General features: G+C 54.5%; 1 long non-coding RNA gene across 2 annotated transcripts; it reads left to right on the top strand.

The window, feature by feature from the left end:
• Window positions 1–7,048: 7,048 nt before the first annotated feature.
• Window positions 7,049–10,129, top strand: LOC102500484 (uncharacterized). 2 transcript variants are annotated; one of them, XR_333249.2, is made up of 3 exons: window positions 7,049–7,179; window positions 8,618–8,737; window positions 9,840–10,129. It is a non-coding gene; the product is annotated as an uncharacterized LOC102500484 (long non-coding RNA). The 2 variants fall into 2 exon arrangements; XR_333248.2 differs by having other exon boundaries at window positions 9,835–10,129.
• Window positions 10,130–16,183: the final 6,054 nt, after the last annotated feature.

The raw sequence follows: 16,183 nt of genomic DNA, 5'->3' as shown, positions 1-16,183 counted from the left end.
CGCCACCCTCCAGTTCAGACGCCTCTGTCCAGCTGCACACATCGCGGTGAGTGCTGGCAGGAAGACAGAGGCAGGGAAGAAGGGGAAGTGCCTTGTTATTTCCTCATTCTCATGGCAACAGAGCAGCATTCCCCGTCCTTGGTATTCTGCCCCAAATGTGAAAAACAGTCCTGCGCTCCAAGCAACGTCAGAGTCGCCTCTCTGTACTTGGCTGATGTCAGGTGGGAGTGGCCGCCAATGCAGACCTGGACGCTGACTGTCAGCACCCTGCCTCTGCGCACAGGCCCGTCATGAGAACTTGTAGGAACAGAACTTGTGATGCAGGGGAGCTGCCCCGGTCCTTCCCCACCGAGAGCAGTACTGCCAGGGGAACTCTCCTGACTGGAGCTGTCAAAGACATTTACACATGCGAGCTTCCAGGAGGCTTTCTCCTGGCCAGAGAACAAGGGAGGGATTTCCCTGACCCAAGCAAAGGTGAGTCCTCAGAGTTCAGGTGGCCTTGGGCCCAACCTGCCCAGAGATGTGGCTGGGGGCAGGCATAGCCCCAGGACTGCTGCAGCAGCAGGAGCTGGCTGAGCCCTGTGCAGGCCCAGGCCTCCCCTCCCTAAGGGCCTGGATTAGAACCTGGACAGAGGCTCCTTGCTCGCCTGGAAGGGCATGCAGGTACACACATCTACCACACAGTCCCACCCCATCCCCAACACCTGACACAGAGGCGGTGCCCCTGGGGATCACAGAGCTTCCAGCTACAGACCGGAGGCTGGAGGGCCACAGAGCTCAGGAGACCAGGGGTTCTCGGGCTCAGCACGGTGGGATTCCAGGCAGTCCAGGCACTGCAGGGTGTTTGGCAGCATCTGTGGCCCCACCCACCAGATGCCAATAACACCCCTACCCCAAGCTACACCCTCACTCCAAGCTGTGACAAACCAAAATTTCTCCAGCAAGCACCAAATATCCTCTGGGGACAACACTGCTCATACCCACTCCCCTTGTTGAAAACCACCTGGCCAAACACCCGGATTTACAGGCAGGGAAACTGAGGCCATGAGTTACAGACAGGCACGCTGGCTTCTCTCCTTAGACTGTGTGACTTCCATGGTAGTCTTTGGTCTTTGCCTCTCACCCACCCTGCCTCTTCCCCTCTCCGTCCTCGTCCCTACAGGGGCCCATCCCTCACTCCAAATAGCATAAGACACTTCACAGCCCACGGGACATGGATGGCAAACCTTTCTCTTTCCTGACGGCAGATGCCGTCCATGGACACTGCCAGGAGCCTGCTGACCTTACATCCATAGTGTAGACTCTCACACACGGCTGGTGGAGCGGTAAGCCAACAATCAAGTTGAAAAACAATGCAGCGGTTTTCTAAAAAGCTAAATACACAGAGGCTACAGTTCTGGCCACTCCACACCCAGCATCCACCCAAGAGAAATGGAAGCCACACCCAACCAAAGAAAGTTCCCAGCAGCTTTACTTGTAAAAAGTCGAAAACTGCTAAAGAATTCAGTCAATATCCACCAACAGGATAAGCAAACTGTGGTATATCCATATCTAACAGGACAAGCAAACTGTGGTATGTCCACATCCAACAGGACACGCAAACTGTGGTATGTCCACATCCAACAGGACACGCAAACTGTGGTATGTCCACATCCAACAGGACACGCAAACTGTGGTATGTCCACATCCAACAGGACACGCAAACTGTGGTATGTCCACATCCAACAGGACACGCAAACTGTGGTATGTCCACATCCAACAGGACACGCAAACTGTGGTATGTCCACATCCAACAGGACACGCAAACTGTGGTATGTCCACATCCAACAGGACACGCAAACTGTGGTATGTCCACATCCAACAGGACACGCAAACTGTGGTATGTCCACATCCAACAGGACACGCAAACTGTGGTATGTCCACATCCAACAGGACACGCAAACTGTGGTATGTCCACATCCAACAGGACACGCAAACTGTGGTATGTCCACATCCAACAGGACACGCAAACTGTGGTATGTCCACATCCAACAGGACACGCAAACTGTGGTATGTCCACATCCAACAGGACACGCAAACTGTGGTATGTCCACATCCAACAGGACACGCAAACTGTGGTATGTCCACATCCAACAGGACACGCAAACTGTGGTATGTCCACATCCAACAGGACACGCAAACTGTGGTATGTCCACATCCAACAGGACACGCAAACTGTGGTATGTCCACATCCAACAGGACACGCAAACTGTGGTATGTCCACATCCAACAGGACACGCAAACTGTGGTATGTCCACATCCAACAGGACACGCAAACTGTGGTATGTCCACATCCAACAGGACACGCAAACTGTGGTATGTCCACATCCAACAGGACACGCAAACTGTGGTATGTCCACATCCAACAGGACACGCAAACTGTGGTATGTCCACATCCAACAGGACACGCAAACTGTGGTATGTCCACATCCAACAGGACACGCAAACTGTGGTATGTCCACATCCAACAGGACACGCAAACTGTGGTATGTCCACATCCAACAGGACACGCAAACTGTGGTATGTCCACATCCAACAGGACACGCAAACTGTGGTATGTCCACATCCAACAGGACACGCAAACTGTGGTATGTCCACATCCAACAGGACACGCAAACTGTGGTATGTCCACATCCAACAGGACACGCAAACTGTGGTATGTCCACATCCAACAGGACACGCAAACTGTGGTATGTCCACATCCAACAGGACACGCAAACTGTGGTATGTCCACATCCAACAGGACACGCAAACTGTGGTATGTCCACATCCAACAGGACACGCAAACTGTGGTATGTCCACATCCAACAGGACACGCAAACTGTGGTATGTCCACATCCAACAGGACACGCAAACTGTGGTATGTCCACATCCAACAGGACACGCAAACTGTGGTATGTCCACATCCAACAGGACACGCAAACTGTGGTATGTCCACATCCAACAGGACACGCAAACTGTGGTATGTCCACATCCAACAGGACACGCAAACTGTGGTATGTCCACATCCAACAGGACACGCAAACTGTGGTATGTCCACATCCAACAGGACACGCAAACTGTGGTATGTCCACATCCAACAGGACACGCAAACTGTGGTATGTCCACATCCAACAGGACACGCAAACTGTGGTATGTCCACATCCAACAGGACACGCAAACTGTGGTATGTCCACATCCAACAGGACACGCAAACTGTGGTATGTCCACATCCAACAGGACACGCAAACTGTGGTATGTCCACATCCAACAGGACACGCAAACTGTGGTATGTCCACATCCAACAGGACACGCAAACTGTGGTATGTCCACATCCAACAGGACACGCAAACTGTGGTATGTCCACATCCAACAGGACACGCAAACTGTGGTATGTCCACATCCAACAGGACACGCAAACTGTGGTATGTCCACATCCAACAGGACACGCAAACTGTGGTATGTCCACATCCAACAGGACACGCAAACTGTGGTATGTCCACATCCAACAGGACACGCAAACTGTGGTATGTCCACATCCAACAGGACACGCAAACTGTGGTATGTCCACATCCAACAGGACACGCAAACTGTGGTATGTCCACATCCAACAGGACACGCAAACTGTGGTATGTCCACATCCAACAGGACACGCAAACTGTGGTATGTCCACATCCAACAGGACACGCAAACTGTGGTATGTCCACATCCAACAGGACACGCAAACTGTGGTATGTCCACATCCAACAGGACACGCAAACTGTGGTATGTCCACATCCAACAGGACACGCAAACTGTGGTATGTCCACATCCAACAGGACACGCAAACTGTGGTATGTCCACATCCAACAGGACACGCAAACTGTGGTATGTCCACATCCAACAGGACACGCAAACTGTGGTATGTCCACATCCAACAGGACACGCAAACTGTGGTATGTCCACATCCAACAGGACACGCAAACTGTGGTATGTCCACATCCAACAGGACACGCAAACTGTGGTATGTCCACATCCAACAGGACACGCAAACTGTGGTATGTCCACATCCAACAGGACACGCAAACTGTGGTATGTCCACATCCAACAGGACACGCAAACTGTGGTATGTCCACATCCAACAGGACACGCAAACTGTGGTATGTCCACATCCAACAGGACACGCAAACTGTGGTATGTCCACATCCAACAGGACACGCAAACTGTGGTATGTCCACATCCAACAGGACACGCAAACTGTGGTATGTCCACATCCAACAGGACACGCAAACTGTGGTATGTCCACATCCAACAGGACACGCAAACTGTGGTATGTCCACATCCAACAGGACACGCAAACTGTGGTATGTCCACATCCAACAGGACACGCAAACTGTGGTATGTCCACATCCAACAGGACACGCAAACTGTGGTATGTCCACATCCAACAGGACACGCAAACTGTGGTATGTCCACATCCAACAGGACACGCAAACTGTGGTATGTCCACATCCAACAGGACACGCAAACTGTGGTATGTCCACATCCAACAGGACACGCAAACTGTGGTATGTCCACATCCAACAGGACACGCAAACTGTGGTATGTCCACATCCAACAGGACACGCAAACTGTGGTATGTCCACATCCAACAGGACACGCAAACTGTGGTATGTCCACATCCAACAGGACACGCAAACTGTGGTATGTCCACATCCAACAGGACACGCAAACTGTGGTATGTCCACATCCAACAGGATAAGCAAACTGTGGTATATCCATATCTAACAGGACAAGCAAACTGTGGCTTCCATATCCAACAGGATAAGCAAACTATGGTACATCTACGCAAATAAAACAAAAAGAGCAAGCAACTAATCCCCAGTGCAACTTGAAGAAATCTCAAAACTGTGCTAAGCTGATGAAGCCAAAGGAAAAATTCTCTGCCACTTGACCTCATTTCTATTTACTTCTTAAACATGCAAACTAATCGGCAGTGGCAGATAGCAGCCTGGTGAGTGGATGAGGCAGGGCAGTCACCACCTATCTAAGTGGAGCCAGCTTCAGGACCCTGCCCAGGTTTCTGCCACCATCCTGTGTGTGACCTCAGGGGAATCACTTTGATTCTCAGGGCATCAGTTTCTCCCTCTTAGGCTAATTACAGCTCAGAGGACAAGTACCTTCTAGTTCATGTGTAAAAAATGCACTGCTTGCTAGCATCTCCATTATTAAAACATTACAGAATCTGTGTGGCTTGAACCTAAGAGGCGTACTTTCAGCCACAGGATGAAAGGTGCTACCGACCTGGTAGGCGCCAGTGCACTTCCACAGGTGCAGTTTGGAACTGCTCCCCCTTTCCAGGCTCCGGCACCTGCCATCAAGGCAGCCAGCTTGCCACTCTGTCTCCTCCTCGCGCAATCAAAACCATCAGTCAGCATCCTAGCCGCCGCCCAACTTCAGTAACAGAGTAAAAGTGACCTGACAGCTGTTATTTTCTGTATAACCTCAGTGGGTAAAAGGCTGAGCATGAATGTGAGTTTTGAATCACAAATCGGAACCTGCAGGAGAGCCACCGACAGCAGGGAATGCCGCAGGTACTTCTGCAAACTCTGGGGCTGATGTGAGAGGGCTTCTCTTCCATTTTCTGAAAGCGTCAAAACCATACGCAGCTGGTATTGGCGAGTCCTGAGTTGGAATCCTACCTGTGCCGTCAGCAGGAGTGGGAAGACCAGGTAAAGCTTCCAACTCTTTCTTTGTAGGCCCTGGGTTCAGCCCCTCTCCCCAGGGTGCACAGGCGATACTAGGACACTAAGCATGTCCAGGCCAGCACAGGGCTCCAGCGGGGGCAAGCACTCTGCACAGTAGGTGCTGCCGTGGACCTCGTCAGTGAAGGAATGGGAAGAAACCAGGAGGGTGGTTCATGAAGTGCTTAACAGAAATTTCTGGAATCCAGAGCAGGAGCAGCTGTCAGAGATGCCTGCAGGCAACAGTGTCATTTACAAGGAGAACCCGCACAGGCTGCTGGAACGGAGCTAGGCCCCAGCCCCCAGCCCCCAGCATACAGACGCCTTTTTACTCATGTTCCCCTGCTCATGCCTCTAACACTCACCCGAAATCTGAACGGGGCCACCCGGGGGGTTAATGGCCCCTCAACGTGACGAGGCCAGTGCTGGACAGCCGTTTCATTTAGAGTGTTCCAGGTGCAGGAGCCCAGCCCACCAGTGATTGCACAGTGAGCCGCAGTGAAAGAGCAGACACTTCTGAGAGGCGGCAGCGTGCTGGCCACCGGACCGCAGAGCAAAGTGAGACAGAGACACGCTGCCCACCCTGCGGGCACGCAGCAGCTCCGGACAGCGTGCTCCGCTCCCCTCCACCCTCACCTCTTCTCCCCACTGCAGCTGTCCACAGAGGCACGAAGAGGAGCTGACAGGGTCATGAATAGGAGAGTGCATGTCGGGCTTCCCTAGCGGCTTCGAGTACAGTGGTCCTGCTCATGCAGATGCGGCTTCTGGTGGCTCCTGACCAAGAGCATCCCCAGTGACATCGTATGTTCGAACCAAGAGAGACATGCTGGTCAAGCGAAGTCACGTCTCATTAAAACCACTGTTTTTATGATCAGAAGCCCCCCAAAATGCAGCATCACAGTCACCAGGACTGATGGCATATTCTTTTTTTTTGTTTTTTTTTGGAAAAGTTTTTCTATAGGGCGCGTGTGCTCGCCAGACAGACAGAGACAGACAGAGAGATAGAAAGCAAGAAATCATCCCCTAGGGGGATGGCCACACCGCAATCCCTTCTCCTCCATTCTCCTCTCGGGGTCTTGGGCGCACACGCACACGCACCTGGTGTGAGTTTTAAGCCACCGGGTCCGGGACTCAGACCACGGTCGACTACGTGGGAGTCCAACGACACAGCCGTTACACTAACTGTTGGTCTCTGATGGCATATTCTTCTATCAGAACCCAAGCTTCAAAACCCCCAGTCTCTGAACCCAACAGGAGTTATGAAACCAGAGCCAAGGTAACAGTAACCATGGAGAATGTTCCTAAACACAAGTTTCTGGAAAAGTTCACTGCAATTAGCTCTGCACAGTATCTTCCTACAGAAGCCGCAGCAGGGATTGATTTCCGAATGACATAAACCAACAGGTGGATGGAGAACGAGGCCCTCTCACACAACCAGGTACAAGCCAGGCATTTCTCCCGCTCGCCCACCAACGAGCACCTGCCGGGGCACCTGAGGCAGCTTGTAGGGATAAAACTGAGGACCACACAGACATGCCTTGCCTTCATTGGGGGAAGACACCCTAACACAAGCACATACGCCAACACGCATGTAGTTATCAACATGTTACGTTTCTATGGGGGCAGGGGCTAAATGAGAACGGAAAGGCGGCCAGCGAGGTGGTGTGGCCGAGGGAACCTCTGGGGAGGAACGAGAGGCTGTAAACACGCAGAGAGGCTCGAGCCTTAAGGGGAGCATTGTCTAGTGTCGACACACCCGGAGACACGGACATGCGAGTCCTCGCTCACCGCTCCCTCCGCTGGGGCTGCGCGCACCTTCACAGACCACACTCTCCCGGTGAAAGCAGCTCTGGCCCAGAGCAGGGCACCCGTGCAAAAGAGATGCCCTCACTATTTTGCAGGGAGGGAGGTAACTGGGACAGACAGAGGGAAGAGAGTTCGGGCAGAAAAGGAAGGACACTCAGAGGCACCAGCCTGCTAGGAACTGAACCTGGCTGCAACTCAGGCAGCGACGGCTGAAACGCATCTGCTCAGCGGCCCTACAGCTAAGAGCCCATGTGGACTTTAAGAGAGACACGATCCTGACAAAATCCAAAGTAAGAGCCCAGGCTCTGGCTTGAGGGCCAAAATCAGGATCCAGTGGCCGGCACGACCTGGAATTCCACTGGCTGGCACAGCCCGGGTATGTCACCTAAAGCCCCAGAGACGGGCTCGGTGACCCACAGACAGTAGGGCCAGACTGCAGTCGAACAGCAGGAGAAAGCACTGTGATGACATCCCGACAGGCTGTCCAGTCACGGGCCAGCTCAGGGGATGAGGCGGTCAGCCCTGGGAGCTCAAGGACAGAGAGGGGCCCTGTTTCATCCAGTCCAGGTTCGGTCTGGAGAACAGGAACCAGAGCCAAGGCAGGTGCTGTCATGAGCCCTGCAGAGACAGAGTCCACCCCAATTCTGGAGACCGATCTCCTAAAACTCACGAGCAGAGAGGGGAGTCAGGGCTGAGTTAGACTACCAGTGTCGGCTTAAACCTACAGGCCGAACACGTACCACACACGTACCGCTGACTGCACATGCGTGTCCACCGCGAGCGCATCATGAAGGCGTAGCCACACCATGCAGGGGTGTGGACAGTTCACTCCCATCCCTGGTTATTAATCCAGGGACGAGGGTCTCCTGAGACAGTGACAGATATTGACAAGAGGAGGAGGTGCCCCCTGCAGACCCCATGCGTACACTCACGTGTTCTCATGAGGCCATTGATATGCAGGTGTGTTACACACGACACACAAGGGCCAGCTCGGCCCGCCGACCCCAGCCAAAGGCACGCTCACAAGGCGTGCCCTTCCTTTCCTCTCCTGCTGCCACTCTGCGGAGCAGGATTCCACTGGCTGCGCCTGCTGGGGGACCAGGACTGTGGATGAAGCAACTTTACACAATACGCGGAAGCAATTGGGCCTCTGTTGACCCTGACATAGACCGGCTACCCGGCCAGACCAAGTCAGTCTGCGCCTGAGGTCGGGAACCGGGCAGTGTGAATGGGCAGTGGCCATCACTGCTGTGGGTTGGGAGGTCCTTGAGGCCAAAGTTCAGCCCACAGATTTTGGATGCTGAAGCTAAAGTCCAGAGGGACAAACACAGTGGGTGAAGCAGGGACCTGTCCCTGATCCCAGTCCCTAGGCCTATCAAATTCCTCCAGGGCACCCAGTACCATCAAGGCTGGGGTCCCACCTGCCCGGATTCGGAGTCCGTTCCTAGTCTAACGAGAACTTGCCTGTGCTCTGTCCACCGATACGTGGCTGCTCAGGGACTCGGGGACTCGGGGCCTGGTGCTCGACCCACTCTCACACCACCAATGCCCAAAGGAGGAGCTGCCCTCCCAAGCACGCGCACACACGCACATGCACACACGCACACACTCAGAGCCGCTAAAATCCAGTCCAACACTCTATAGGTTCGCATGTGAAACGTATCAAGATTCACACGCCAGAAAGCGTCCTCCAGAGCGCACATTCACCCCACGTTCTCGGCAGAATGAAGTGCCCTTGCAGGTGGGGTCCACACTTCCTAAGTGCCGGCCCACACGGAGCCCACTGCACACCTGGCATCTGGGACCACACCCTGAGTCGTGCTGCTTCTAGGCACCCTTCAAGTCCCAACACGACTTGGACCAGCCGTAGAAAACGCTAGATGCCCTGTCCTCTGGACGATGGAGACACACGCGTCACCAGGCAGACTTGGACAGGGTGTCGTAAGCGCTCGCTGTACACGCCCTCAACTCCTGTGTGCATCGGAACTGCTTCCGGCATAAACGCTAAGGGGAGGGCCGCCTGGGCGTGTGGTTAATAAGCAGGCTGCACCTTCACAGCAAAGCACTCGGAGCACAAGAGCCCGGGCGAGTGGCACACGGGCTTCGCCAGGCAGCCCGAGAAGGGGGTGCTGGGAAAGGCACCGCAGATGGGTGAGGGTTCTGCAGATGAGCTGCGTGCTCTGCCCACACCCACACAGCACAAAGCACCCCACGTCTGTACCTGCGAGGGGAGGCACTCCGGGTCTTCCCAGATGAGTGAGACTCAAACGCTCTCATCTCCAACCAGCGCAGAAACTCCGCGCCGGGCAGCCTGCACCTCACCGCAGAAGCAGAGGTTGGGGTTCTAGAAAAAATGCAGGTTCCATCATCTCAGCGTGGGATTCAGACAGACCCCACCACCGCACAGCTCCCCATGCAAGCCGCCAGCAGAGACACAGAGGGCAGAACTACAACGTCCCATGTTCCAGGAACTCAGAGTTTCCAGGGAGCAAGGAGCTCGGGGAAAGGACGTGGGTGGAAGCCTTGAGGCGTGGACTGTCAGCAGAGAAAGATAAATAAATGCTTCATATCTGAGCATACAATGGCCAGCAGGTATCAGAATGAGAAACCTAGGGAAACTGCACTTTTCCAAGTGAAAAATGGAAGTGGGCGCTTCTGTGAGGGCGGCGGGCTTTGCTGAAGCAGAGAAGGGAGTTTCACAGCCTGGCAATGACCACCATGTCAAGAGCGTCCCACCCCCTGGGGCTCAAGCGGGGCTTCCTCTCAGAGTCCCAGGGCCTCTCCACTGCCCCCTTGTTCTCCTCGCCCACTGCAGCCCTTCCTTGCATAGCGCAGCCCGCTCACCTCTGCCCTCCCAGCGCTGGTTCTCCAGCTCCAGGACCAAAGCCATTACACGAAACATCTACTGGCCATCAGGCCAGTCTGGCCCTGAGTTCTGGAACACACCTCACTGACAGAGACACAGAGACGTAGAGACAGACAGACAGAGCATCATGTGGCACATGCCCAGAAGAGGCTTCCTTGGCCAGCAAATGGCCAGGCCACGCTGGCAGGGCCTCGGGGCCAGCACAGCCCGGGGTCTGCACCCAGAGCATCTCCAAGTCCCCCAGACTGATTCAGTCCCTGGGGGGGGGGTCCCCGTTAGCCATACTCACAAGTGACTGACGTACAGCTCAGACACCCATTTAGAAAACAGACAGAAGGAGGTTTGACAGGGACCTGCCTCTCAGCCTGCGTGACAGGTGTCAGTGGACCGACACAGCAAAGCCCCGCCCACAGGGACAGGGCCCACCTCCGCGAACCCCGCATAACCGTTTCCTGTGTCCTCAGCCTTCCTGCCTCTTCTCCTTCCTCATGCTGAGGCTCGCAGGAACTTCGGGCCTGCACCTGCCTGGTCTTCTCGACTGTCTCTTGCTCCTCTCTGCTGTCCCCCATCTCCCTGACACCTCTGATACTCCCCATGGCACGGCCACAAGCATGGCCCAATGGCCACCTCCACTGCCCAGCTGTGGCTGAGTATCATAGCACCTCCCTCCCCTACCAGAAATCCACCATCTATAGCTCCCACCGCCCGGTCAGAGGGCTCCCAGCTGCTCTCTGAGGTCCCCGTCTCTGCTCATTATCAAAGGCTCCCTGGCTGCTAACTCTGCTCCGATCACTGCTCCTCCACCCAAAGGCCTGGGAGCCCTTCCTGCCCACCCGTCCAACTCCTCTCCGGCTGCCAAGACCCCGGCCCCAGCCCATCCATCCTCTGGGAACCTCCCAGGCTGCTCGCGGCCCCTGCATATGGGAGTGGCCTCCTGGGCCACACTTGAAGGGCTAACAAACCCCTCACCTGTGTGGCCCCCAGCCTCACAGCCTGCGCTCTGCCAGTGGCAGCTACTCAGAAGACACCTGTCCATTGATTCTCACTATAGGCACACTTCCATACGAAAGGCACACTTCCATACTAAGCACAGCAAGGAGAAACACGGCCCTCCCACCCCAGCCCTCAAAATAAATATTTGCTTTAGCAAAGCCACTGGAGAAATTCTCACGGGCAGCCCCAGTCCAGCCCCAGTCCCGCCACCTGTGCAGGGCCCAGTTTAGCACCTGCTTGTGCATGTTGTTGGGGGGGAGGGACGCTCTCAGGACAGCATGGGAACAAAGAAAACAACCCCTGGAGAGTGGAGAGTTGGCAACACTAGGCCTTCCTTTTCCCTTTGTGTCTTAGACATAATTGCTACAAACAACAAGGAGAGGCCTGCTAATATGTAACCAAGATCCCAGGGGAGGGGGCCAAGAGCAGAGAAGTTTCCTCTCCCATCCCAGCCCAGATCCAGGGGCTGAAACCCAAGCTGGACCTGGGACCCACCAGAAAGAGCACCCCAACTACTGAAGTCTGCCTGGAGCCAGGAAAAGCCCAGGGGGCCCCAGCTGCGGTTTCAGGGGGACAGCCCACACCACCCAGGTCTCCACGGCCAGGACTTGCTGGTGAGGGTCTCACGCTCACAGCTCCAATCACAGAGCAGTGACGTCTGCCTCACAAGACACGACAGACTGCAGTCAGTCCTAAAGTCAGAGCCCGACAGAAGACATCGCAGAAATGGCTTAGTCACTCGAATATTTGTTTCTGAACAAGCTAATGACAGAATGAAAACCACAGGGAGGAGGGGGTGATTACAAGGCACCGCAGGTCTCACAAAATGAACGCCGAATGGCAATGAAAGGCCTGGCCGCGCAGGGACCCAGGGGCCGCTGCCTGACAGTGTGTCCAGCTGGAGGCAGAAACGGCCGCACACCTCGGCACCCGGCCCGGCACACAACGACAGGAGCGAGGCCATCGGGCCACTAATTCCAGGTAGCCCCAAACCACGACTGACACCCGCCAAGCAAAATAGACTGAGGCGGGAGTCCAACCACCGCGACAGGTACGATCCCACCTGCCGGCCCCGCGGTCTGGAGCGGGGTGCCGGGTGCCCACGCACGGTCAGCGGGTGAAAGCGGCCTCACAACATGGCCATCTTTCTACTGACACCAATCCCAAACCCAGCTCCAAACAATACATGGATACTCAGAGACCCAGGTCTGCTTTCGCAGCTAAAATTAAGTGTGTGTGTGTGTTTGAAGTCGGGGTCACCAGCACGAGCTTCTAAGGGGAGCAGATAGCATCACTGCTCACAATAGCACCGACCTTTGAAAACAACAAAGAGCGGGCAGGCGGGCTTCCGGAAACGCCTGGAAAACACCCCGGCCCTCCCTCTCACAGAGGGCCCGTGGAACTGCAGGGCATCGGCTCCCCCAGGTTGGTTTCTTTTTCATAGAAGGTCAGTTACCAATAACACCAACCTTGCCGGAGACCACCACCACGCTGGCCAAGCCCGCAGTCCTACGCTCAAGTAGAAACTCTTCCATGAGGCCAAGACAGGTCTTGCCACGTGTTGGACACACTCCTTCGGAAAAAACGTTTTCAACTTCTTCCTCTCAAGTATCCTCACCACTACTAGCAAATCCCTATCGACTAAAACTAAAACCTGTGAAATTAAGGCTGAATTCACTTCCTGAAGGTACCACCTTACCTCTGAGAGACCATCTGAGAACACGGTGAGGGGAGGCGTGCCCTACGCTGGAAACCAGCGTGGTTCTAGTTGCTGGGCCTTACCAAATCGTTAGTGAGCGTGGCCAGCAATTATTGGGAATGCTACCAAGACTGCAAACAGAAAGGGTTTCCCACCCTTTAAAAAGGAAAAAAAAAAAAGCCTCTACCCATAATGCTAATGACAACAGAGGCAGGAGCAGTTTAAAGATCAGACAGTTGCTTGTGTAGCAACACTGCACAAACACTCCAACACTGCAGCCCAAAAAAGACAATCCCCATCAGACAGCGGGAGAAGTGTGAAATTTGCAAATGAGCCCCTGGTGAAACAAAAACACCAATCTGTTCCCAGAGAGCTCCGGGGTGGCCACCTGTTCCGGGCTGGTGGTGGTGAGTTCTGAGCACGGATGGGAGAAACAGGACTGGGGCGATGACAGCCCCTCTGGGGCCCCGTCCCCACCCTCAGGCCTATATTTAGTCTGCTCTCTGCAGAGAATGTCCCAACCTTGCACACAAACAAGCTAGCTGGCTGGTTATTCAAAGGCTCCATTAACGACCTCTTCTGTTGGGAATGACATTTGTCTTCCTGCCCTCCCTCGCCCCCAGGCGCCAAGATACCCACTGCTCTTCTTGGTCAGTAGACAGCCAGAAGATGGTGGGACTGGGCCCAAAGGGAGAGGCCGGCTCTGGGTAGGGTCTCACTGCGTCTTGGGAAGGTGCAAGCTTCCCTGTCTATGCCGCGGGAAGCAGAACTCCCTGTCAGCCCCTCAGAGGCGGAAGGTCCAGACTCCCTGCAGCACACAGCCACAGGCTTGTGCCCCAAACACAAGTAACAGATGCTGTGAAGATCGGACACCAACATCTGTAGGGTGCATTTTGTTTCTCAGAGAAAGGTACTTAACAAAGGGAAGGAATTATGCAGATGAGCACCAGATCAGGACCCCAAACCCTGGATTTTAAAAATAACTAAGCCTCATCCGCTTTGCCAGACTCAATCACTTAAGCTAAGGCCTGGAAGGTTCTGGAGTGCTGGGAAGGGGGCAGGGAGAGGGACTCAGGTTTGTTGAGTGTTGAGAAACATGAGACAAAACCAAATCAGTAGTTAAAACGAACCAGACTCACAAACTATAAACACCTGCAGGGAACACGGGGAGGCGAAGGGTACAAAATAAGGGATTTTAGTCTTGACAAAATAAAAAGTCTGGTTTGGACAAAGAACAGAGGTGGCAGGAACAGGGCACGGGTTTTGTTTTGAAGGTCCCGGCAGCTGCTGTAGCTGCTTCTTTCTCTTTCCTGACTCACTTCCTTCAGGCTCTTTAAACAGCTCTTTAAACTGCTAATAACACACAGCTCCCGCTTTTAAAGAAAAAACTGTGCTTGGAAACAACAGCAACAAAATGTATCGTAGCCCATTTCTTAGTGAACACTGGCCAAGCCCTTCTGAGTATACCCAGCAATCTCCGAAATACAGAAGGAAAACCCCCAGGACTGCGGACTGAGACAGGAGGAGACGGGACAGCGGCTGGTTGCCTCCCGGCGGGACCCTCCTGGCAATGCCCACTTCCACCTGACCGCTTCCCGGAAATTCAGCACCTCGGGGCACTCAGCTCCTTTTCCAACAGCAGCACAGAGACAGTGAGAGCATGCACCTGACACTGCGGGGCCCTGGGTTTCGATCCCTCCTCCAAGCGGTTTGGAGGTGAGGCCAGAAGCAACTTCCAAGGAGCCAGCCCTCAGTGTCGGCCCCTGCACCCTGCGGGCAAGGCTGACCACAAGGCCTCTCAGCCAACCCTGAGCACAGCGTGACGTCCCAGAAAAGGTCCGAGTCTGCCGGGTTCCAGTCCTCTGCACACGGCTCCCCAGTGTGGTCCCCAGAGCACAACAGCAGCACCCTGCCCCCCTGTCAGAACGCCACTCCAGACCTACAGACCTAGGACTGTGGGAAGGACATGCTCGCACAAGCTCTCGATGTGACTAGACGCCGCACTCTAGTTTGAGCACCGCGTGACACTGGAGGTACCGTGCAATGTCCACAGTGCAGTCTGTCACTCCCTGGTTCCTCCCAGTGATAAGGATTCTATGTCTGAAACTCACCCACTACCAACGAAAGAAACGCCAACCTTTTGCAGATAGCCGATTTGAAAAAGTTGCCAAGATTTTAGCAAGCACATCTTTTTCTTCCCCTACATACGCTAAAGAGAATTTCATTTCCACCCAAACACCATATGACATTCAGTTCCCATCCAAGCTAGCCCACCACATCCGAAGGTGCCCAGCGCCAACGTCTGTGCTCTGGAGAGGGGTTTCAAATGCCCTCACTTCCGCCACAGATAAACACTGTCCACCACCAACCGATTCTACTTCGGGAGAAGCCATCGGCCCTCGGGAGGGTCAAGCAATCCGCAAACTATTTCTGGACATCCTCACGGGCCAGATGTAACCCACTGAGCCACTGAGGACATGAAAAGAACAGCCCTGATTTCTGCCCTCCAGGAGCCCCCACGCTACAGGCTGGAGCTGCTGAGTGAGTGAGCCCAAGGGAGCTCAGGGCCCAGGGCAGGATGGCCTTCATCTTGCCTCAGTGAGGCCAGTCATGGGGACACGACACGGACACAGGATAAGGGGCAGGCGGGAAGGGTGGCATTTCAGAGAAGGGGTATGTGCCCCCACCAAGGGGCATGAAACTGGACTCGTACGGGACACCAGATTGTGGCGGGCCCCTGGAGCCGGGAAGGAGTAAGATCTCCTCAATCAGGACATGGCAAACCTGCAACCTCTGGTCAAGCTGGAGTGTTACAAATGTGGTTGATAGTGTCAAGGAAAAAATAACACGTATCCAGGACACACACGCCTGCACAACAGCCAGACTAAATTTCTATATGGAAACAAGCTCTTACAGCGGCCTCTGCAGCGAGCATCTTGGACACAGAACACGCCCAGGTGCAGGGCGCCCTGGCACACCCCTCATCCTGGCTCAGGAAAACGCAAGCTGAGGACATCGGTGGCACATACCGCGGTCGGTACCACTTGCTGCTTGTGGGAGCAATGAAGAATGAGGCTC

This window comes from Tupaia chinensis, unplaced genomic scaffold, assembly GCF_000334495.1.
Source record: "Tupaia chinensis unplaced genomic scaffold, TupChi_1.0 Scaffold000030_1, whole genome shotgun sequence".
NCBI classification, from domain to species: Eukaryota; Metazoa; Chordata; class Mammalia; order Scandentia; family Tupaiidae; genus Tupaia; species Tupaia belangeri.
Note: the sequence above shows the minus strand (reverse complement) of the source record. Positions and strands in the feature narration are given on the sequence as shown.